This window comes from Oncorhynchus mykiss, chromosome 1, assembly GCF_013265735.2.
Source record: "Oncorhynchus mykiss isolate Arlee chromosome 1, USDA_OmykA_1.1, whole genome shotgun sequence".
Lineage (NCBI taxonomy): Eukaryota > Metazoa > Chordata > Actinopteri > Salmoniformes > Salmonidae > Oncorhynchus > Oncorhynchus mykiss.
In genome coordinates, this window is record NC_048565.1 from 28043886 (window position 1) to 28071002 (window position 27117).

Sequence of the window (27117 nt, forward strand, 5' to 3'; positions counted from 1 at the left end):
TCCAAATGCACTGTATGTATACCTTCTGTGACTGATTGTGCTCTCTCGGTACGCTCCCTGCTCTCCAGAGAGCTGGGGCCCCTGTGTGGCGATGGGGCAGGGGGAGTCTCCTTGCGGGAGGAAGGACTGGGCGGCTCACTCTGCTGGGGCTGGGTCTGGCTCTGGGAGGGCTCTGGTTCTGCTGGCTGGGTCTGGGTCTCCGTGGCTGTGTTGGGCTTCTGGGGGAACCCCGGGGATGTCCTAGCGGCAGCAGGGTGCTGCTGGGGGGCTGGGAGAGGGGGTTTGGCTGCCACTGTGGGTTTAGGAGGGAGGGGGCCGATGGGACGTTCTGGGAGGAGGGGCTTGTCTGTTCTGAGAGCCTCCACGCCTGCTCTGATTGGCCGCCTGGTGTCTGAGGGGAGAAGGGAGGTTGCACTGAAGTCATTACTTCAACATTATATTTACATAAAGGCTTGGAGCAGGGGTGGGAAAACTTTTTGGCTCAAGGGCCACATCGGGATTTTGGAATTCAACGGAGGGACGCATTTTTTGGGGGGCCTCCCAAGTGACGCAGCGGTCTAAGGCTTGAGTGATTGAGGCGTCACTACAGACCCGGGCTCGATCCCAGGCTGTGTCACAGCTGGCCGTGACTGGGAGACTTATGAGGCGGCACACAATTGCCCAGCGTCGTCCGGGTTAGGAAGGGGTTTGGCAGGCCGAGATTTACTTGACCCATCGCGCTCTAGCGACTCCTGTGGAAGGCCGGGTGCATGCACTTTGACACGGTCGCCAGGTGCACGTTGTTTCCTCCGACACATTGGTGCGGCTGGCTTCCGGATTAAGTGGGCATTATGTCAAGAAGCAGTGCGGCTTGGCTGGGTTGTGTTTCTCGACCTTCGCCTGAGTCCGTACGGGAGTTGTAGCGATGGGACAAGACTGTAACTACCAATAGGATACCATGAAATTGGGGAGAAAAAAGGAATAAAAGAAAATACAAATAAAAAATGTATTTGTATTTTATTTATGTTTTGTCTCACGGGCCGGATTGAAGGCCTCGGCCTAGGATACGGCCCAACGGCCGTACTTTGCCCCCCCCTGGCTTGGAGTAAAGATGGATATATTACATGGACATCCATTCACCAGCTTTAAGTGTCAGAATTACCTGACGCTGATGTGGACATAGTGCGAGGCTTCATGGACGTGGGTGGTGGTTCAGGTTTTTTGTCAAGAATTGCACCTGAGAAAGAGTAGAGGATTATAGCAAAATGGGAGGTTCACCTACACATATTATGAGCCCCTCCATACTTGAAACAGTCTGACACACAAAATAAACAAGAAATCCACACAAAAAACAGCTAAGGGAGCTTTCACTGTTATCTTTAGAGCACAAGCCATTGGCTGATAGTGCTGAGTTCCCCTCTGAGTGAATATGTGAACTGAACCCTGACCTCCAGCACTGAGTGACAAAGGGCAGTAATGACTCCCAGGCTAGCCGGTCTGCGTTGCTTGGACTTCCCATGAACGTCTCTGGCCTCCTCTAACCTCAGGGTCAACGCCAGTCACCACCCAGCTAGCACATAACGTTCTGAGAACCCTATGTTTCTTAGAGCTTGGTGAGAGCGTGGTTGTGCTATGGTTATTTTGCATACAACCTTCCCACAACATTCTGGAAATGGTGCAGGATAGTTGCTTGGCTTTGGAACATTCTCAGCACAGATAAGGAACTTGACAAAATAACGTTATTTTCTTGGTATTTAATTGGTTTAACAGAACGTTTCCTAAAAGTATCAAACATTTTTGGTAATGTTCTAGGAATGTTCTCCAACTGGTTTGACATTGGGAATGTTTTCAAATAGTTCAGAGAACATTTAGAAACAACCCACTGGGCACAAACGGGTTGAATCAATGTTGATTCCATGTCATTTCAATTAAATATGTTGAACCAACGTGGAATAGATGTTGAATTGATGTCTGAGCCCATTGTGAACGTTCTTCTTTGGGAATTTCAGTACTTCAGCATAACGTTTCCTCATGGTGCTATTTAAAGTCATGTTCTTCGAACATTAAGAAAACTTTCCAGAAAAACCACAAGAAAACATTAGTAACGTTCAAAGAACGTTATAAGCATGTTATTGAAAAACATATACATTCCGTTCTCAGCGTCAACAAAACTCTCTCTATCCTTTATCTTGTTAAGTGTGTTCAGGTGTATTGGCTGTGCCCACTAATTGGCCACACTTGACCTTAATGAGTGCTTGTTTCCTTTGAAATTGAGTCTGTTTGAATAGACTAAACTGAACGAGTTAAAACATGGCACACAAGCTCCATCCTGGTGGTGCTGTGGACTAATTCCATGGATAGAAAACAGAAGATCATAGGTTAATCTCACTGATGTTGTGTCACAATAAAAAAATAAATGTTAATGTCTAAGCAAATTAATTTCCATGTCTCCTATCTGTGCATGGAGTTCTAAACAGTTAACCTAAGCTAGCAGTGTTATTAAAAGTCTTATTGAAAACAAACGTTTTTAAAGTTATTCAAAAACCTCAAAATAACCGTTAATAAAACCTCACAGGAAAACTTTCAGGGAACCATAGTAAAACATTCTGAGAACCTCCCTGCAATCTAAAAATATACATTCCCAGAACAAGTGAAATGTTCAGTTCCGTTCTCAGAACGTTTAAAAAAACATTCTGTTTTACCAGTCAGGAAATATATGGCTTCGTTACGAGAACCAATAGGAAACCAAAAACATACCTTCCCACAACTTCCAAGGAACCAAATGTGCTAGCTGAACACTTTATTTATTTATACATGCAAGATTGATTTCTCTGATGGCCTTTACCTCACTGGGCTTCATACTGGCCTTTACCAGAAATAAGCACAGTTTCTACATTTCTATCAAATTGATCTAGATTCCTTCTTCTTTTCAAGGGGTACACAAGAGGCCAACAACAGCAGTTTACATTTGACAAGCATCTACCGTCAAATCGCATCCCTCGTGCCTCAGCAACACTTTCACTTGACAGTCTACAATTCTACAGTTCTAAGAGGAGATATCTACATGTAACACAACCACCCGACTCTAAGTTGACAAAGACTGCACATCTACAGCAAACCTGAGATGCTGTCAAGCTCCCGTCGGCAGCAGGGGATTTGTACATACAGTGTGATGAGTCACACAAGGAGTCCCAGACACACAGCTGAGGAGGTGTGCGGAGTGGCTTACCTTCGGAGTTGGTTTTCCTCAGCTCCTCTTCTTTGTTCTAAAGGAAGATATAAGAGAATGTTATTCATGCGTTATCCTCCCATGTGCTCCTACCTGGACTAATAAGGCACGCTGCAGTGGATAAGCTGCAATATCACAGTCTCAGGATTAGGTACTATACTGAGATATTCACTGCCATGGCACATTACATGAATGTCACAAAGGTGCTGTAATCCTAAGTGAATCCCAGCTGGGCGCTCGGAACATAAATAGAGGAAATAGGGAGGAAGAGAACAGAAAGGGTGGTCCACAATCATCAATATCACACACAAACACACACCTGGCTGTTTTTTGTGTCTGCAGGAGGTGTCTTGGCCACCCCCATGCGGTGGAGCATGACGTGGAGGCGCTGTTCAAAGCTGGATGTGCATTCAGATGCGTGTTTCTGAAAGTGGATGACCAAAAGCATTTTTAGAAATGATGTGCATTTTCTTTAGAACTCACTCCATGTGTTTTCTGATCACTAGTGCAGAGTGGTACCTACCTTTCCGTGTGCGGCAGCGCCATCCTCCAGGCCTGTCAGCAGGATGAGGGACTGGGACTTGCCCTCCCTGAGCGAGCGCCGTGTGGCCTTCAGCCTCCTCTCTCCATCTGGGGTCTTGCTCTTTTCCAGGGTCCGGCTCTTCTCCCTCTCTGCCAGGAACCCGCCGACAGGGCTGATGATGGGGCTTGGGGTCAGAGCGCTGGGGGACACAGATGACACCTCCTCCTGGACGGGGGCACTGGTGGGCAGGGTTGTGGGGATGCTGGGGACATCAGAGGGTGCGGTGGGGGCCATGGTGTTGTCCTCTGCTGCTCTTACTGTTTTGGTGGCATCAGAATCATTAACACCGGTCGCCTTAGCACCACTCTCTTCTTCTAACTTCCCCTTCTCTCTCTCCCGCTCTTTCTCTCTCTCCCTCTCTTTTGCCTCCCTGAGCGGTCTGATTAGATCTGCGATGGAGGTCTTTTTGACCTTGCCCTCCGGCCCACCCTCACCCTTTGCCCCCCGGCCAGCACGGACTTTCTTGAAGGCGAAGAAGTCCCCAAACTTCTTCTTGATGTTTTTGGAGGGGGCAGTGGAAGGGGTGGTGGTTGTGGTAGTAGTATTGGAGGTTGTTATGATGGAGGAGGAGGAAGAGGAGGTGATAGAGGTGGTAGAGGAGGGTGGGGCCAGGACAGACGTGCTGGGAGGGGCAGGGGTGGTGGAGGTCGACGATGTGGGTTGTGCTTTGTAAGGGACCTCCTCCCTCTGCGCTTTTCTGCAAGTGAGGTGAGGCACAAAACAGCAACAACACTACTGAGTCTCCATTCAGTGGTGGTGCTTGTTCAGTGTTCATACTCTATCTAGTGCTGGGATCAGTGGGATGCTGTGTATTTGGGATACAGTGTTTTTAACCACAGTAGACAAACATTAGTCTAATACATTCTGTTATCTTTCTGTTGCTACAGTATGTATGCATGGTGTGTGTAGCGATGTTTGTCTACACGGGCGTGTGTGAACATGCATGTGCAGAGGGTGTAGGTGTAGAAAGCTAGTATGAGTGGGTTTGTTTAGTGTGGGTGCATGCAGTATATCTATTCTGTACGTGTCAGTATGGAGGTATACGGATACTTACAGCGGGTCATCAGGGATGATCTTCTTAGTGAAGAACTCCTCTACTCCCTCATCCACCCTGCCCATGGTCTCATTGGCTTCATTCTCTTCACGCTCAGCTGCTTGCTCCTGCACACACACACACACATGTACAAAAACACAAACAAAAGATAATTGCGACTCAGTATATGCAAAAGTGAAGGCACTGTGGTTCATCTGCCACTGTCAAATCCCCCTGTAGTATTGCCAAAAAATAAATGTTTGCTTATTGGCCAAGCCAGCATCGCATAACCAATAAGATAAGTGGCTTGGAGAATGCTTATGGTAAAACCATTGTATGGCTGATCAGTGTAGGCTGAGTACACTCTCACACTCACCGTACACATAGGGATTAATATGTTTGACAACAGATATGCAATAGATAAAAATATATGTTTATGAACAAACACAGACAAATACACCCACACAATCACACACACAATAGATCATCCTCTCTATTCTATAGAACACTGTGTGGCTGTGGCAGAAGCAGTGTGTGCAGGCACATCTGTGCTTCAGGTACCTGGAGAGAACACAACCCCTCAGCCCTGATCCCCTCCATGTGACTGGACCTCTTAGACACACCCTTTCCCCACCATGTGACTGGACCTCTTAGACACACCCTTTCTCCACCATGTGACTGGACTTCTTAGACACACACTTTCCCCACCTTGTGACTGGACCTCTTAGACACACCCTTTCCCCACCATGTGACTGGACCTCTTAGACACACCCTTTCCCCACCATGTGACTGGACCTCTTAGACACACCCTTTCCCCACCATGTGACTGGACCTCTTAGACACACCCTTTCCCCACTACCACTTTCTCCTCTCGCTCTGTTCCAGTCTGAAGAGTAGCTGTTTAGTTTGGATCAAAATATGATCATTTAAAATTCTGAATTATTCACTGTTATTTAGCAGGCTGGGAAGAGCAGTTCACACTAACTCTTTTCCTGGCTGTCTGTCACTTACTCAGATACAAACAAGCAGTCCACAACATTTTGACCGGTAGTATTGGCTGACAATTTTCAGCAGTGGGAAGAGACAGAGTGAAGGCAAGGACTGTTTTCTCAGTGTCTCTTGCGCGCACGCATGCACATACAAACACACACACACACACACACACACACACACACACACACACACACACACACACACACACACACACACACACACACACACACACACACACACACACACACACACACACGGTAGGCTAGTGTTTGAGACGTTGTTCTGTATTTAACCAGTCTATGAGGGTAGCTGCTGCTGAACAGACTGTGAGAGAGGAGTCTAAGGCGCGGTGGTTACAGTGAGCAGGAGAACCTACACCCTGCAGAACAGAGCTATAGCAACAATATACAAATGGAGCTCCATGCTGCATGACAAACGGATTATAAATCATTTAGCACTTCTCAGCCAATCAGAGAGCACCGATCCCCATCACTCCACTCCATCTTCAGGAAGAGAAAAAGACGTGCCATAAGACACAAAGATGGTGTTTCCACTGATGACTAACAACACACACTAACCCTATCATACATATACCCTGTCTATACATCTAGTACAGCAACACTTTCTTACTGATAGACTGGTAGGTAGAAGGGGGGTGTCTATTGGTTTCTCCCTAATGAAGAAGGGGGCAGGACTTTACTGTCTTTGCAGTGCATTGTCTATTGTGGTAAATAGGACATCAATAGGTGGACTTTTCGCAACTACAGTTCATGTCTATGTAGGTATAGGGCTCTGGTCATCCAATAATGTCTCGCACTAATTCTATAATTAAGCAATAAGGTCAGAGGCGGTGTGGTATATGGCCAATATACCACGGTTAAGGGCTGTTCTTACGCACGACGCAGCCCTTAGCCGGGGTATATTGGCCATATATCACAAATCCCTGAGGTGCCTTATTGCTATTATAAACTGGTTACCAATGTAATTAGAGCAGTAAAAATACATGTTTTGTCATACCTGTGGTATGTGGTCTGATATACCATGGCTGTCAGCCAATCAGCATTCAGGGCTCAAAACACCCAGTTAATAATAGTTAATTAACCGTATAAAAAGCAGAAAATGGAAGACAAATCTCTGACATATGGTCTGACATGTCCTGTCTGATAATATGAGGTCTTGGATTTCAAAGAATCATCTCCCACACATTCCCAGGGAATCATTCAGTAGGAGTTCCCACCATTTGCAGAATTCAACTGCCAGGCTCTGTCCAATTTCTCATATACCACTAGACTCGCTGTGTTTTGGCTTTAACATAGCACTGAGTGATGGCAAGCGAATGGTTTATGACCAAACCCCAATGACTCTTTATTTATATAGCTTCCAGTTTATTTCCAGTTTGTCAGCACCTCTACACTAAATCATTTTATCTGGGTGTGCTCCAGCTCCAGCTTTTTATTAAACCTCAGATGACGACATCAGTTAGTAGCCTCTGCAACATGGAGGCAAGATGTTTTAGGGGGAGGTAGCTATGCCGTTATAAAAAATCAAATGCAGATGACCTTACATTTCTCTACAGATGTAATAAAATCAAATGCTATGGACCCAGCAGAATGTGCAGTGCCACCACCACCAATCACAGTGAGTGTTACAGCAGTGTGACAGTAGACCCTGTAGACCCTTCCTTCTCCACCGTCAACACAGCCAGCAGCCCTCCAACAACCGCCCCATATTTCACCAGGCCAACTACCTACATTATCACACATTAGAAACATTCACATAGCATAAACCTGCTTGCGATACACATGCACAAATAATAATAAAAGCAAACACAAAAAAGAAAGAATTCTGCCTCATAACACACTTCTTCCATTCCATAGATGGGTAAAGCAGTTCTTTCTGCCTCTCATCCTGCCGAAGCTATCTCTGTGGAGTTGTCCTCTCCAGAAAATCTCTGATCAGAGCTGGTCGCCCGTCCTGCCTGAATGTACACTGACCCCAGAGACCCAGATAAAAACACAGGGTTTAACACACTAACAATTACTATACAGGAGCACAGGTAACCATGGACAACAGCAATGGATATGCTGTTTCAATTGCGTTACAGACACACAGGTAACCAGGGACAAGAGCACAGGAAATATAGAAATACACAATTGGGGGCACCTTGAATACAGTCTATATAACAATGTGATGGCACTGTGTGCCAGTAAATACAACACAGTGGATACAGACACCTGGTTAATGTGGTATTAACCCAATTGTACAGTGTTACCTGCAATAGCAAGAATGAATCACGCTACAACACCAGTGTAGCACCACTAATGACAATGGCAGGAGGCAAACAGACAGACACATATAATGTTACAAAGAACACCTTATATCAGCCATTTATATTGAACTAGTTCTGCTTATAAGATGGCTGCAGCATTGTTTTTCACACATAACAGAGAGATAGCTGTCTGATCAGTTGGCAGAACAGACAGTGTCAGGGGAAAACACATACACACCCACACACAGACACACACACACACACACACACACACACACACACACACACACACACACACACACACACACACAGACCACTAGACTGCCACCAATCAGCACGGAGCACCCGCTGCTCCTTGTGGGACATTTTAATCAAACACGACAATGAATACATACATGCAAACACAGACACATGACCAGTTCCCATTGACAATCCTTAACAATATTCCACCGTAAAAGAGTGATTGTCCTAAAGGCATTGACGGGAGAGTGATCGTGGAGGGGGGGAGGGGCGGAGAGCCGGTGAGCCCACCTTGATGTAAAAACATGAATGATAAAAATGATACGGCAGTCACACAGAGCAGAACAGAGCCGTCCAGAATCAGCATGGAAAGACATTGCCCTGTTCTGACAGCTCCCACCCCAACTACTGAGAACCACAGGGACCATCGTTAATGCAGGGGAAAATATGGAAAAAACACACAGAAATGGCTCCTCAACACATCAACAGCTAAAGCAGCAGCACTGACAAGACGGTGAAATAGAACCAGATCGACAGAGAGAGGGAAAGAGGCTGGAGATGGAGATGAGAGAGAATGTCTAGCGCTGCAAGCCACTGACACTGCCTCTGCTGCTGTGGCTGCAATAATCTGAGAACCACCATCAGAACACTGCTTCCTTCCCCTATTCCCTCTCCCTCGCTTTCTCTCGCTCTACCTCCAACATTCTCTCGCTCTACCTCCAACATTCTCTCTGCTCTACCTCCAACATTCGCTCTGCTCTGCTCTGCTTTTTTTTCTCCCCTCATCTCTCTATTTCTCTCCATCCCTTCTCATCTATTCCTCTCTCAGAAAGCAGCTCTGTTGCTACAATTATCCTCTCCCTGCATCCCCCCTCTCTTCCTCTCTCTGTGCATCCCTCCCTTTCTTCCCTCCATCCCCATCCTCCTAGGGCTGTGATCGTCGTGTTGCCTCTTACCTGGGGCTTGCTGGGCGGCTTGCTGTTCCGGCGGTTGGGTCTGGGCCTGGAGCGGGTGTAGTGCCTCAGTGTGTGGCCTTCGATGGGCAGGTCCATAGGGGGCTGAGGAGGTGCAGGCTCAGGGCGCCGGGGATCACTGTCGCTAAGAGCCGCGGCAGCAGCAAGAGCAGCGGCAGCATCCGCCTCCCTCCCTGTGTGGGAGGGGCCTTCAGGTTTCAGCTGGCCTGCCACTGTGACTGACAATAACGTTGTCGACGACAGCGCCCACCCACCCACTCCCTCCTACCCCTGAGACCTCCCCTCCTACTTCCTGCTGATAATAAATGCTCTCTCTCGCCTGCTGCTCCGTGTCTACATCCAGGAGACCTGCAGAGAGAGACAGAGAGAGGGAATGGTACCAACCTACACAGGCCCCGGGTGTGTGATAGAATGCATGGAAAAACAGGACAACTAACTATAATGTGGTGTTATCACACTAAGAAGGGATGTGAGATAGAATGGGAGAGAGAGAAGGATGGTGGGTGAGAGAGCGTTGATGAAGAAAGGGAGAGGAAAAGAGGACAAAGAAAAAAAGCAGAGAGCAAAGCGACAGAAAATATGGATGGAAGAGGAATCAGATGGATGCCTTTAACACTGAATCTAAACAATGGAAGCGAGAGGGAGGGAGCAAGAAAGAGACGGAGAGAGAGGGAGCAAGAGAGAGCAAAATAAAAATACAAGGAGAGAGATGGTAGTGAAAGAGAGCGCAGGTAGCGTCAAAACAGGGAGAGAGAGCCAAAGGAGGGGGAGGGGTTGTGTAATGATTGTACACAACCCCTCCATCCCCGTCCCCCCAGTGAGACTCAGTGGTCTGAAAGTAACCCGGCCATGCTCCAGTTAGCCACAGCCCTTTTTATTGGACAGGCAGAGCACCGCACTGCTGATTATCTTTTGTTGAGGGTAGAGTAGTAACCCCCTCCCACACACACACACCCCCCTCCCCTTCAATGGGGTCCTTTAACCTTCAGCACCATGACACAGCACTGTCACAAGGAGGGGAACTCCTAAGACACACTGAGGGACAGCACCTCACTGCATCCCAGACTGTATCAATGACACACAAACACAAAAACATATGCACAGTAAAACATACAAACACAAAAACATACAAACACAAAAACATATGCACAGTAAAACATACAAACACAAAAACATACAAACACAAAAACATATGCACAGTAAAACATACAAACACAAAAACATACAAACACAAAAACATATGCACAGTAAAACATACAAACACAAAAACATACAAACACAAAAACATATGCACAGTAAAACATACAAACACAAAAACATATGCACAGTAAAACATATGCACAGTAAAACATACAAACACAAAAACATACAAACACAAAAACATACAAACACAAAAACATACAAACACAAAAACATATGCACAATAAAACATGCAAACACAAAAACATACAAACACAAAAACATATGCACAGTAAAACATACAAACACAAAAACATATGCACAGTAAAACATACAAACACAAAAACATATGCACAGTAAAACATATGCACAGAAAAACATATGCACAGTAAAACATATGCACAGTAAAACATATGCACAGTAAAACATACAAACACAAAAACATATGCACAGTAAAACATATGCACAGTAAAACATATGCACAGTAAAACATATGCACAGTAAAACATATGCACAGTAAAACATATGCACAGTAAAACATATGCACAGTAAAACATATGCACAGTAAAACATACAAACACAAGAACATACGAACACAAAAACATAAAAACACAAAAACATATGCACAGTAAAACATATGCACAGTAAAACATATGCACAGTAAAACATACAAACACAAAAACATACAAACACAAAAACATACAAACACAAAAACATATGCACAGTAAAACATACAAACACAAAAACATACAAACACAAAAACATACAAACACAAAAACATATGCACAGTAAAACATATGCACAGTAAAACATACAAACACAAAAACATACAAACACAAAAACATACAAACACAAAAACATATGCACAGTAAAACATACAAACACAAAAACATACAAACACAAAAACATACAAACACAAAAACATATGCACAGTAAAACATACAAACACAAAAACATATGCACAGTAAAACATACAAACACAAAAACATACAAACACAAAAACATATGCACAGTAAAACATACAAACACAAAAACATACAAACACAAAAACATATGCACAGTAAAACATACAAACACAAAAACATACAAACACAAAAACATATGCACAGTAAAACATACAAACACAAAAACATATGCACAGTAAAACATATGCACAGTAAAACATACAAACACAAAAACATACAAACACAAAAACATACAAACACAAAAACATACAAACACAAAAACATATGCACAGTAAAACATATGCACAGTAAAACATATGCACAGTAAAACATATGCACAGTAAAACATATGCACAGTAAAACATATGCACAGTAAAACATACAAACACAAGAACATACAAACACAAAAACATAAAAACACAAAAACATATGCACAGTAAAACATATGCACAGTAAAACATATGCACAGTAAAACATACAAACACAAAAACATACAAACACAAAAACATACAAACACAAAAACATATGCACAGTAAAACATACAAACACAAAAACATACAAACACAAAAACATACAAACACAAAAACATACAAACACAAAAACATATGCACAGTAAAACATATGCACAGTAAAACATATGCACAGTAAAACATACAAACACAAAAACATACAAACACAAAAACATATGCACAGTAAAACAAACAAACACAAAAACATACAAACACAAAAACATACAAACACAAAAACATATGCACAGTAAAACATACAAACACAAAAACATATGCACAGTAAAACATACAAACACAAAAACATACAAACACAAAAACATATGCACAGTAAAACATACAAACACAAAAACATACAAACACAAAAACATATGCACAGTAAAACATACAAACACAAAAACATACGAACACAAAAACATACAAACACAAAAACATATGCACAGTAAAACATATGCACAGTAAAACATACAAACACAAAAACATATGCACAGTAAAACATATGCACAGTAAAACATATGCACAGTAAAACATATGCACAGTAAAACATACAAACACAAAAACATATGCACAGTAAAACATATGCACAGTAAAACATACAAACACAAAAACATATGCACAGTAAAACATATGCACAGTAAAACATATGCACAGTAAAACATATGCACAGTAAAACATATGCACAGTAAAACATATGCACAGTAAAACATATGCACAGTAAAACATATGCACAGTAAAACATACAAACACAAGAACATACGAACACAAAAACATAAAAACACAAAAACATATGCACAGTAAAACATATGCACAGTAAAACATATGCACAGTAAAACATACAAACACAAAAACATACAAACACAAAAACATACAAACACAAAAACATATGCACAGTAAAACATACAAACACAAAAACATACAAACACAAAAACATACAAACACAAAAACATATGCACAGTAAAACATATGCACAGTAAAACATACAAACACAAAAACATACAAACACAAAAACATACAAACACAAAAACATATGCACAGTAAAACATACAAACACAAAAACATACAAACACAAAAACATACAAACACAAAAACATATGCACAGTAAAACATACAAACACAAAAACATATGCACAGTAAAACATACAAACACAAAAACATACAAACACAAAAACATATGCACAGTAAAACATACAAACACAAAAACATACAAACACAAAAACATATGCACAGTAAAACATACAAACACAAAAACATACAAACACAAAAACATATGCACAGTAAAACATACAAACACAAAAACATATGCACAGTAAAACATATGCACAGTAAAACATACAAACACAAAAACATACAAACACAAAAACATACAAACACAAAAACATACAAACACAAAAACATATGCACAGTAAAACATATGCACAGTAAAACATATGCACAGTAAAACATATGCACAGTAAAACATATGCACAGTAAAACATATGCACAGTAAAACATACAAACACAAGAACATACAAACACAAAAACATAAAAACACAAAAACATATGCACAGTAAAACATATGCACAGTAAAACATATGCACAGTAAAACATACAAACACAAAAACATACAAACACAAAAACATACAAACACAAAAACATATGCACAGTAAAACATACAAACACAAAAACATACAAACACAAAAACATACAAACACAAAAACATACAAACACAAAAACATATGCACAGTAAAACATATGCACAGTAAAACATATGCACAGTAAAACATACAAACACAAAAACATACAAACACAAAAACATACAAACACAAAAACATATGCACAGTAAAACATACAAACACAAAAACATATGCACAGTAAAACATACAAACACAAAAACATACAAACACAAAAACATATGCACAGTAAAACATACAAACACAAAAACATACGAACACAAAAACATACAAACACAAAAACATATGCACAGTAAAACATATGCACAGTAAAACATACAAACACAAAAACATATGCACAGTAAAACATATGCACAGTAAAACATATGCACAGTAAAACATACAAACACAAAAACATATGCACAGTAAAACATATGCACAGTAAAACATATGCACAGTAAAACATATGCACAGTAAAACATACAAACACAAAAACATATGCACAGTAAAACATATGCACAGTAAAACATATGCACAGTAAAACATATGCACAGTAAAACATATGCACAGTAAAACATACAAACACAAAAACAAACAAACACAAAAACATACAAACACAAAAACACACAAACACAAAAACATATGCACAGTAAAACATACAAACACAAAAACATACAAACACAAAAACATACAAACACAAAAACATATGCACAGTAAAACATACAAACACAAAAACATATGCACAGTAAAACATACAAACACAAAAACATACAAACACAAAAACATATGCACAGTAAAACATACAAACACAAAAACATACAAACACAAAAACATATGCACAGTAAAACATACAAACACAAAAACATACGAACACAAAAACATACAAACACAAAAACATATGCACAGTAAAACATATGCACAGTAAAACATACAAACACAAAAACATATGCACAGTAAAACATATGCACAGTAAAACATATGCACAGTAAAACATATGCACAGTAAAACATACAAACACAAAAACATATGCACAGTAAAACATATGCACAGTAAAACATACAAACACAAAAACATATGCACAGTAAAACATATGCACAGTAAAACATATGCACAGTAAAACATATGCACAGTAAAACATATGCACAGTAAAACATATGCACAGTAAAACATACAAACACAAGAACATACGAACACAAAAACATAAAAACACAAAAACATATGCACAGTAAAACATATGCACAGTAAAACATATGCACAGTAAAACATACAAACACAAAAACATACAAACACAAAAACATACAAACACAAAAACATATGCACAGTAAAACATACAAACACAAAAACATACAAACACAAAAACATACAAACACAAAAACATATGCACAGTAAAACATATGCACAGTAAAACATACAAACACAAAAACATACAAACACAAAAACATACAAACACAAAAACATATGCACAGTAAAACATACAAACACAAAAATATACAAACACAAAAACATACAAACACAAAAACATATGCACAGTAAAACATACAAACACAAAAACATATGCACAGTAAAACATACAAACACAAAAACATACAAACACAAAAACATATGCACAGTAAAACATACAAACACAAAAACATACAAACACAAAAACATATGCACAGTAAAACATACAAACACAAAAACATACAAACACAAAAACATATGCACAGTAAAACATACAAACACAAAAACATATGCACAGTAAAACATATGCACAGTAAAACATACAAACACAAAAACATACAAACACAAAAACATACAAACACAAAAACATACAAACACAAAAACATATGCACAGTAAAACATATGCACAGTAAAACATATGCACAGTAAAACATATGCACAGTAAAACATATGCACAGTAAAACATATGCACAGTAAAACATACAAACACAAGAACATACAAACACAAAAACATAAAAACACAAAAACATATGCACAGTAAAACATATGCACAGTAAAACATATGCACAGTAAAACATACAAACACAAAAACATACAAACACAAAAACATACAAACACAAAAACATATGCACAGTAAAACATACAAACACAAAAACATACAAACACAAAAACATACAAACACAAAAACATACAAACACAAAAACATATGCACAGTAAAACATATGCACAGTAAAACATATGCACAGTAAAACATACAAACACAAAAACATACAAACACAAAAACATATGCACAGTAAAACAAACAAACACAAAAACATACAAACACAAAAACATACAAACACAAAAACATATGCACAGTAAAACATACAAACACAAAAACATATGCACAGTAAAACATACAAACACAAAAACATACAAACACAAAAACATATGCACAGTAAAACATACAAACACAAAAACATACGAACACAAAAACATACAAACACAAAAACATATGCACAGTAAAACATATGCACAGTAAAACATACAAACACAAAAACATATGCACAGTAAAACATATGCACAGTAAAACATATGCACAGTAAAACATACAAACACAAAAACATATGCACAGTAAAACATATGCACAGTAAAACATATGCACAGTAAAACATATGCACAGTAAAACATACAAACACAAAAACATATGCACAGTAAAACATATGCACAGTAAAACATATGCACAGTAAAACATATGCACAGTAAAACATATGCACAGTAAAACATACAAACACAAAAACAAACAAACACAAAAACATACAAACACAAAAACACACAAACACAAAAACATATGCACAGTAAAACATACAAACACAAAAACATATGCACAGTAAAACATATGCACAGTAAAACATATGCACAGTAAAACATACAAACACAAAAACATACAAACACAAAAACATATGCACAGTAAAACATATGCACAGTAAAACATACAAACACAAAAACATACAAACACAAAAACATATGCACAGTAAAACATACAAACACAAAAACATACAAACACAAAAACATATGCACAGTAAAACATACAAACACAAAAACATACAAACACAAAAACATACAAACACAAAAACATATGCACAGTAAAACATACAAACACAAAAACATACAAACACAAAAACATATGCACAGTAAAACATACAAACACAAAAACATACAAACACAAAAACATACAAACACAAAAACATATGCACAGTAAAACATACAAACACAAAAACATATGCACAGTAAAACATACAAACACAAAAACATACAAACACAAAAACATATGCACAGTAAAACATACAAACACAAAAACATACAAACACAAAAACATATGCACAGTAAAACATACAAACACAAAAACATACAAACACAAAAACATATGCACAGTAAAACATACAAACACAAAAACATATGCACAGTAAAACATATGCACAGTAAAACATACAAACACAAAAACATACAAACACAAAAACATACAAACACAAAAACATACAAACACAAAAACATATGCACAGTAAAACATGCAAACACAAAAACATACAAACACAAAAACATATGCACAGTAAAACATACAAACACAAAAACATACGAACACAAAAACATACAAACACAAAAACATATGCACAGTAAAACATATGCACAGTAAAACATACAAACACAAAAACATATGCACAGTAAAACATATGCACAGTAAAACATATGCACAGTAAAACATACAAACACAAAAACATATGCACAGTAAAACATATGCACAGTAAAACATATGCACAGTAAAACATATGCACAGTAAAACATACAAACACAAAAACATATGCACAGTAAAACATATGCACAGTAAAACATATGCACAGTAAAACATATGCACAGTAAAACATATGCACAGTAAAACATACAAACACAAAAACATACAAACACAAAAACATACAAACACAAAAACACACAAACACAAAAACATATGCACAGTAAAACATACAAACACAAAAACATATGCACAGTAAAACATACAAACACAAAAACATATGCACAGTAAAACATATGCACAGTAAAACATATGCACAGTAAAACATACAAACACAAAAACATACAAACACAAAAACATATGCACAGTAAAACATATGCACAGTAAAACATACAAACACAAAAACATACAAACACAAAAACATATGCACAGTAAAACATACAAACACAAAAACATACAAACACAAAAACATATGCACAGTAAAACATATGCACAGTAAAACATACAAACACAAAAACATACAAACACAAAAGCATATGCACAGTAAAACATACAAACACAAAAACATACAAACACAAAAACATACGAACACAAAAACATACAAACACAAAAACATATGCACAGTAAAACATATGCACAGTAAAACATATGCACAGTAAAACATACAAACACAAAAACATACAAACACAAAAACATATGCACAGTAAAACATATGCACAGTAAAACATACAAACACAAAAACATACAAACACAAAAACATATGCACAGTAAAACATACAAACACAAAAACATACAAACACAAAAACATATGCACAGTAAAACATACAAACACAAAAACATATGCACAGTAAAACATACAAACACAAAAACATACAAACACAAAAACATACAAACACAAAAACATATGCACAGTAAAACATACAAACACAAAAACATACAAACACAAAAACATATGCACAGTAAAACATACAAACACAAAAACATATGCACAGTAAAACATATGCACAGTAAAACATACAAACACAAAAACATACAAACACAAAAACATACAAACACAAAAACATACAAACACAAAAACATATGCACAGTAAAACATGCAAACACAAAAACATACAAACACAAAAACATATGCACAGTAAAACATACAAACACAAAAACATACGAACACAAAAACATACAAACACAAAAACATATGCACAGTAAAACATATGCACAGTAAAACATACAAACACAAAAACATATGCACAGTAAAACATATGCACAGTAAAACATATGCACAGTAAAACATACAAACACAAAAACATATGCACAGTAAAACATATGCACAGTAAAACATATGCACAGTAAAACATATGCACAGTAAAACATACAAACACAAAAACATATGCACAGTAAAACATATGCACAGTAAAACATATGCACAGTAAAACATATGCACAGTAAAACATATGCACAGTAAAACATACAAACACAAAAACATACAAACACAAAAACATACAAACACAAAAACACACAAACACAAAAACATATGCACAGTAAAACATACAAACACAAAAACATATGCACAGTAAAACATACAAACACAAAAACATATGCACAGTAAAACATATGCACAGTAAAACATATGCACAGTAAAACATACAAACACAAAAACATACAAACACAAAAACATATGCACAGTAAAACATATGCACAGTAAAACATACAAACACAAAAACATACAAACACAAAAACATATGCACAGTAAAACATACAAACACAAAAACATACAAACACAAAAACATATGCACAGTAAAACATATGCACAGTAAAACATACAAACACAAAAACATACAAACACAAAAACATATGCACAGTAAAACATACAAACACAAAAACATACAAACACAAAAATATACGAACACAAAAACATACAAACACAAAAACATATGCACAGTAAAACATATGCACAGTAAAACATATGCACAGTAAAACATACAAACACAAAAACATACAAACACAAAAACATATGCACAGTAAAACATATGCACAGTAAAACATACAAACACAAAAACATACAAACACAAAAACATATGCACAGTAAAACATACAAACACAAAAACATACAAACACAAAAACATATGCACAGTAAAACATACAAACACAAAAACATAAGCACAGTAAAACATACAAACACAAAAACATACAAACACAAAAACATACAAACACAAAAACATATGCACAGTAAAACATACAAACACAAAAACATATGCACAGTAAAACATATGCACAGTAAAACATATGCACAGTAAAACATACAAACACAAAAACATACAAACACAAAAACATACAAACACAAAAACATATGCACAGTAAAACATACAAACACAAAAACATATGCACAGTAAAACATACAAACACAAAAACATATGCACAGTAAAACATACAAACACAAGAACATATGCACAGTAAAACATACAAAAACAAAAACATACAAACAAAAAAACATATGCACAGTAAAACATACAAACACAAAAACATACAAACACAAAAACATATGCACAGTAAAACATACAAACACAAAAACATACAAACACAAAAACATATGCACAGTAAAACATACAAACACAAAAACATACAAACACAAAAACATATGCACAGTAAACATACAAACACAAAAACATATGCACAGTAAAACATACAAACACAAAAACATACAAACACAAAAACATACAAACACAAAAACATATGCACAGTAAAACATACAAACACAAAAACATATGCACAGTAAAACATACAAACACAAAAACATACAAACACAAAAACATACAAACACAAAAACATATGCACAGTAAAACATACAAACACAAAAACATATGCACAGTAAAACATACAAACACAAAAACATACAAACACAAAAACATATGCACAGTAAAACATACAAACACAAAAACATATGCACAGTAAAACATATGCACAGTAAAACATATGCACAGTAAAACATACAAACACAAAAACATATGCACAGTAAAACATATGCACAGTAAAACATATGCACAGTAAAACATATGCACAGTAAAACATACAAACACAAAAACATATGCACAGTAAAACATATGCACAGAAAACATATGCACAGTAAAACATATGCACAGTAAAACATACAAACACAAAAACATATGCACAGTAAAACATATGCACAGTAAAACATACAAACACAAAAACATATGCACAGTAAAACATACAAACACAAAAACATATGCACAGTAAAACATACAAACACAAAAACAAACAAACACAAAAACATATGCACAGTAAAACATACAAACACAAAAACATACAAACACAAAAACATATGCACAGTAAAACATATGCACAGTAAAACATACAAACACAAAAACATACAAACACAAAAACATATGCACAGTAAAACATATGCACAGTAAAACATATGCACAGTAAAACATATGCACAGTAAAACATATGCACAGTAAAACATATGCACAGTAAAACATACAAACACAAAAACATATGCACAGTAAAACATATGCACAGTAAAACATACAAACACAAAAACATGTGCACAGTAAAACATATGCACAGTAAAACATATGCACAGTAAAACATATGCACAGTAAAACATACAAACACAAAAACATATGCACAGTAAAACATACAAACACAAAAACATACAAACACAAAAACATACAAACACAAAAACATATGCACAGTAAAACATATGCACAGTAAAACATACAAACACAAAAACATACAAACACAAAAACATATGCACAGTAAAACATACAAACACAAAAACATACAAACACAAAAACATATGCACAGTAAAACATACAAACACAAAAACATATGCACAGTAAAACATACAAACACAAAAACATACAAACACAAAAACATACAAACACAAAAACATATGCACAGTAAAACATACAAACACAAAAACATATGCACAGTAAAACATATGCACAGTAAAACATATGCACAGTAAAACATACAAACACAAAAACATACAAACACAAAAACATACAAACACAAAAACATATGCACAGTAAAACATACAAACACAAAAACATATGCACAGTAAAAAATACAAACACAAAAACATATGCACAGTAAAACATACAAACACAAGAACATATGCACAGTAAAACATACAAAAACAAAAACATACAAACACAAAAACATATGCACAGTAAAACATACAAACACAAAAACATACAAACACAAAAACATATGCACAGTAAAACATACAAACACAAAAACATACAAACACAAAAACATATGCACAGTAAAACATACAAACACAAAAACATACAAACACAAAAACATATGCACAGTAAAACATACAAACACAAAAACATATGCACAGTAAAACATACAAACACAAAAACATACAAACACAAAAACATACAAACACAAAAACATATGCACAGTAAAACATACAAACACAAAAACATATGCACAGTAAAACATACAAACACAAAAACATACAAACACAAAAACATACAAACACAAAAACATATGCACAGTAAAACATACAAACACAAAAACATATGCACAGTAAAACATACAAACACAAAAACATACAAACACAAAAACATATGCACAGTAAAACATACAAACACAAAAACATATGCACAGTAAAACATATGCACAGTAAAACATACAAACACAAAAACATATGCACAGTAAAACATATGCACAGTAAAACATATGCACAGTAAAACATATGCACAGTAAAACATACAAACACAAAAACATATGCACAGTAAAACATACAAACACAAAAACATACAAACACAAAAACATACAAACACAAAAACATATGCACAGTAAAACATATGCACAGTAAAACATACAAACACAAAAACATACAAACACAAAAACATATGCACAGTAAAACATACAAACACAAAAACATACAAACACAAAAACATATGCACAGTAAAACATACAAACACAAAAACATATGCACAGTAAAACATACAAACACAAAAACATACAAACACAAAAACATACAAACACAAAAAAAAAGCACAGTAAAACATACAAACACAAAAACATATGCACAGTAAAACATATGCACAGTAAAACATATGCACAGTAAAACATACAAACACAAAAACATACAAACACAAAAACATACAAACACAAAAACATATGCACAGTAAAACATACAAACACAAAAACATATGCACAGTAAAAAATACAAACACAAAAACATATGCACAGTAAAACATACAAACACAAGAACATATGCACAGTAAAACATACAAAAACAAAAACATACAAACACAAAAACATATGCACAGTAAAACATACAAACACAAAAACATACAAACACAAAAACATATGCACAGTAAAACATACAAACACAAAAACATACAAACACAAAAACATATGCACAGTAAAACATACAAACACAAAAACATACAAACACAAAAACATATGCACAGTAAAACATACAAACACAAAAACATATGCACAGTAAAACATACAAACACAAAAACATACAAACACAAAAACATACAAACACAAAAACATATGCACAGTAAAACATACAAACACAAAAACATATGCACAGTAAAACATACAAACACAAAAACATACAAACACAAAAACATACAAACACAAAAACATATGCACAGTAAAACATACAAACACAAAAACATATGCACAGTAAAACATACAAACACAAAAACATACAAACACAAAAACATATGCACAGTAAAACATACAAACACAAAAACATATGCACAGTAAAACATGTGCACAGTAAAACATATGCACAGTAAAACATACAAACACAAAAACACATGCACAGTAAAACATATGCACAGTAAAACATATGCACAGTAAAACATATGCACAGTAAAACATACAAACACAAAAACATATGCACAGTAAAACATATGCACAGTAAAACATATGCACAGTAAAACATATGCACAGTAAAACATACAAACACAAAAACATATGCACAGTAAAACATATGCACAGTAAAACATACAAACACAAAAACATATGCACAGTAAAACATACAAACACAAAAACATATGCACAGTAAAACATACAAACACAAAAACAAACAAACACAAAAACATATGCACAGTAAAACATACAAACACAAAAACATACAAACACAAAAACATATGCACAGTAAGACATATGCACAGTAAAACATACAAACACAAAAACATACAAACACAAAAACATATGCACAGTAAAACATACAAACACAAAAACATACAAACACAAAAACATATGCACAGTAAAACATACAAACACAAAAACATATGCACAGTAAAACATATGCACAGTAAAACATACAAACACAAAAACATACAAACACAAAAACATACAAACACAAAAACATACAAACACAAAAACATATGCACAGTAAAACATGCAAACACAAAAACATACAAACACAAAAACATATGCACAGTAAAACATACAAACACAAAAACATACGAACACAAAAACATACAAACACAAAAACATATGCACAGTAAAACATATGCACAGTAAAACATACAAACACAAAAACATATGCACAGTAAAACATATGCACAGTAAAACATATGCACAGTAAAACATACAAACACAAAAACATATGCACAGTAAAACATATGCACAGTAAAACATATGCACAGTAAAACATATGCACAGTAAAACATACAAACACAAAAACATATGCACAGTAAAACATATGCACAGTAAAACATATGCACAGTAAAACATATGCACAGTAAAACATATGCACAGTAAAACATACAAACACAAAAACATACAAACACAAAAACATACAAACACAAAAACACACAAACACAAAAACATATGCACAGTAAAACATACAAACACAAAAACATATGCACAGTAAAACATACAAACACAAAAACATATGCACAGTAAAACATATGCACAGTAAAACATATGCACAGTAAAACATACAAACACAAAAACATACAAACACAAAAACATATGCACAGTAAAACATATGCACAGTAAAACATACAAACACAAAAACATACAAACACAAAAACATATGCACAGTAAAACATACAAACACAAAAACATACAAACACAAAAACATATGCACAGTAAAACATACAAACACAAAAACATACAAACACAAAAACATACGAACACAAAAACATACAAACACAAAAACATATGCACAGTAAAACATATGCACAGTAAAACATATGCACAGTAAAACATACAAACACAAAAACATACAAACACAAAAACATATGCACAGTAAAACATATGCACAGTAAAACATACAAACACAAAAACATACAAACACAAAAACATATGCACAGTAAAACATACAAACACAAAAACATACAAACACAAAAACATATGCACAGTAAAACATACAAACACAAAAACATATGCACAGTAAAACATACAAACACAAAAACATACAAACACAAAAACATACAAACACAAAAACATATGCACAGTAAAACATACAAACACAAAAACATATGCACAGTAAAACATATGCACAGTAAAACATATGCACAGTAAAACATACAAACACAAAAACATACAAACACAAAAACATACAAACACAAAAACATATGCACAGTAAAACATACAAACACAAAAACATATGCACAGTAAAACATACAAACACAAAAACATATGCACAGTAAAACATACAAACACAAGAACATATGCACAGTAAAACATACAAAAACAAAAACATACAAACAAAAAAACATATGCACAGTAAAACATACAAACACAAAAACATACAAACACAAAAACATATGCACAGTAAAACATACAAACACAAAAACATACAAACACAAAAACATATGCACAGTAAAACATACAAACACAAAAACATACAAACACAAAAACATATGCACAGTAAACATACAAACACAAAAACATATGCACAGTAAAACATACAAACACAAAAACATACAAACACAAAAACATACAAACACAAAAACATATGCACAGTAAAACATACAAACACAAAAACATATGCACAGTAAAACATACAAACACAAAAACATACAAACACAAAAACATACAAACACAAAAACATATGCACAGTAAAACATACAAACACAAAAACATATGCACAGTAAAACATACAAACACAAAAACATACAAACACAAAAACATATGCACAGTAAAACATACAAACACAAAAACATATGCACAGTAAAACATATGCACAGTAAAACATATGCACAGTAAAACATACAAACACAAAAACATATGCACAGTAAAACATATGCACAGTAAAACATATGCACAGTAAAACATATGCACAGTAAAACATACAAACACAAAAACATATGCACAGTAAAACATATGCACAGTAAAACATATGCACAGTAAAACATATGCACAGTAAAACATACAAACACAAAAACATATGCACAGTAAAACATATGCACAGTAAAACATACAAACACAAAAACATATGCACAGTAAAACATACAAACACAAAAACATATGCACAGTAAAACATACAAACACAAAAACAAACAAACACAAAAACATATGCACAGTAAAACATACAAACACAAAAACATACAAACACAAAAACATATGCACAGTAAAACATATGCACAGTAAAACATACAAACACAAAAACATACAAACACAAAAACATATGCACAGTAAAACATACAAACACAAAAACATACAAACACAAAAACATATGCACAGTAAAACATATGCACAGTAAAACATATGCACAGTAAAACATATGCACAGTAAAACATATGCACAGTAAAACATATGCACAGTAAAACATACAAACACAAAAACATATGCACAGTAAAACATATGCACAGTAAAACATACAAACACAAAAACATATGCACAGTAAAACATATGCACAGTAAAACATATGCACAGTAAAACATACAAACACAAAAACATATGCACAGTAAAACATACAAACACAAAAACATACAAACACAAAAACATACAAACACAAAAACATATGCACAGTAAAACATATGCACAGTAAAACATATGCACAGTAAAACATACAAACACAAAAACATACAAACACAAAAACATACAAACACAAAAACATATGCACAGTAAAACATACAAACACAAAAACATACAAACACAAAAACATATGCACAGTAAAACATACAAACACAAAAACATATGCACAGTAAAACATACAAACACAAAAACATACAAACACAAAAACATACAAACACAAAAACATATGCACAGTAAAACATACAAACACAAAAACATATGCACAGTAAAACATATGCACAGTAAAACATATGCACAGTAAAACATACAAACACAAAAACATACAAACACAAAAACATACAAACACAAAAACATATGCACAGTAAAACATACAAACACAAAAACATATGCACAGTAAAAAATACAAACACAAAAACATATGCACAGTAAAACATACAAACACAAGAACATATGCACAGTAAAACATACAAAAACAAAAACATACAAACACAAAAACATATGCACAGTAAAACATACAAACACAAAAACATACAAACACAAAAACATATGCACAGTAAAACATACAAACACAAAAACATACAAACACAAAAACATATGCACAGTAAAACATACAAACACAAAAACATACAAACACAAAAACATATGCACAGTAAAACATACAAACACAAAAACATATGCACAGTAAAACATACAAACACAAAAACATACAAACACAAAAACATACAAACACAAAAACATATGCACAGTAAAACATACAAACACAAAAACATATGCACAGTAAAACATACAAACACAAAAACATACAAACACAAAAACATACAAACACAAAAACATATGCA

General features: G+C 35.4%; 1 pseudogene; it reads right to left on the minus strand.

The window, feature by feature from the left end:
• Positions 1 to 27117, minus strand: part of LOC110532142 — a 51413-nt pseudogene that overhangs the window by 4964 nt on the left and 19332 nt on the right.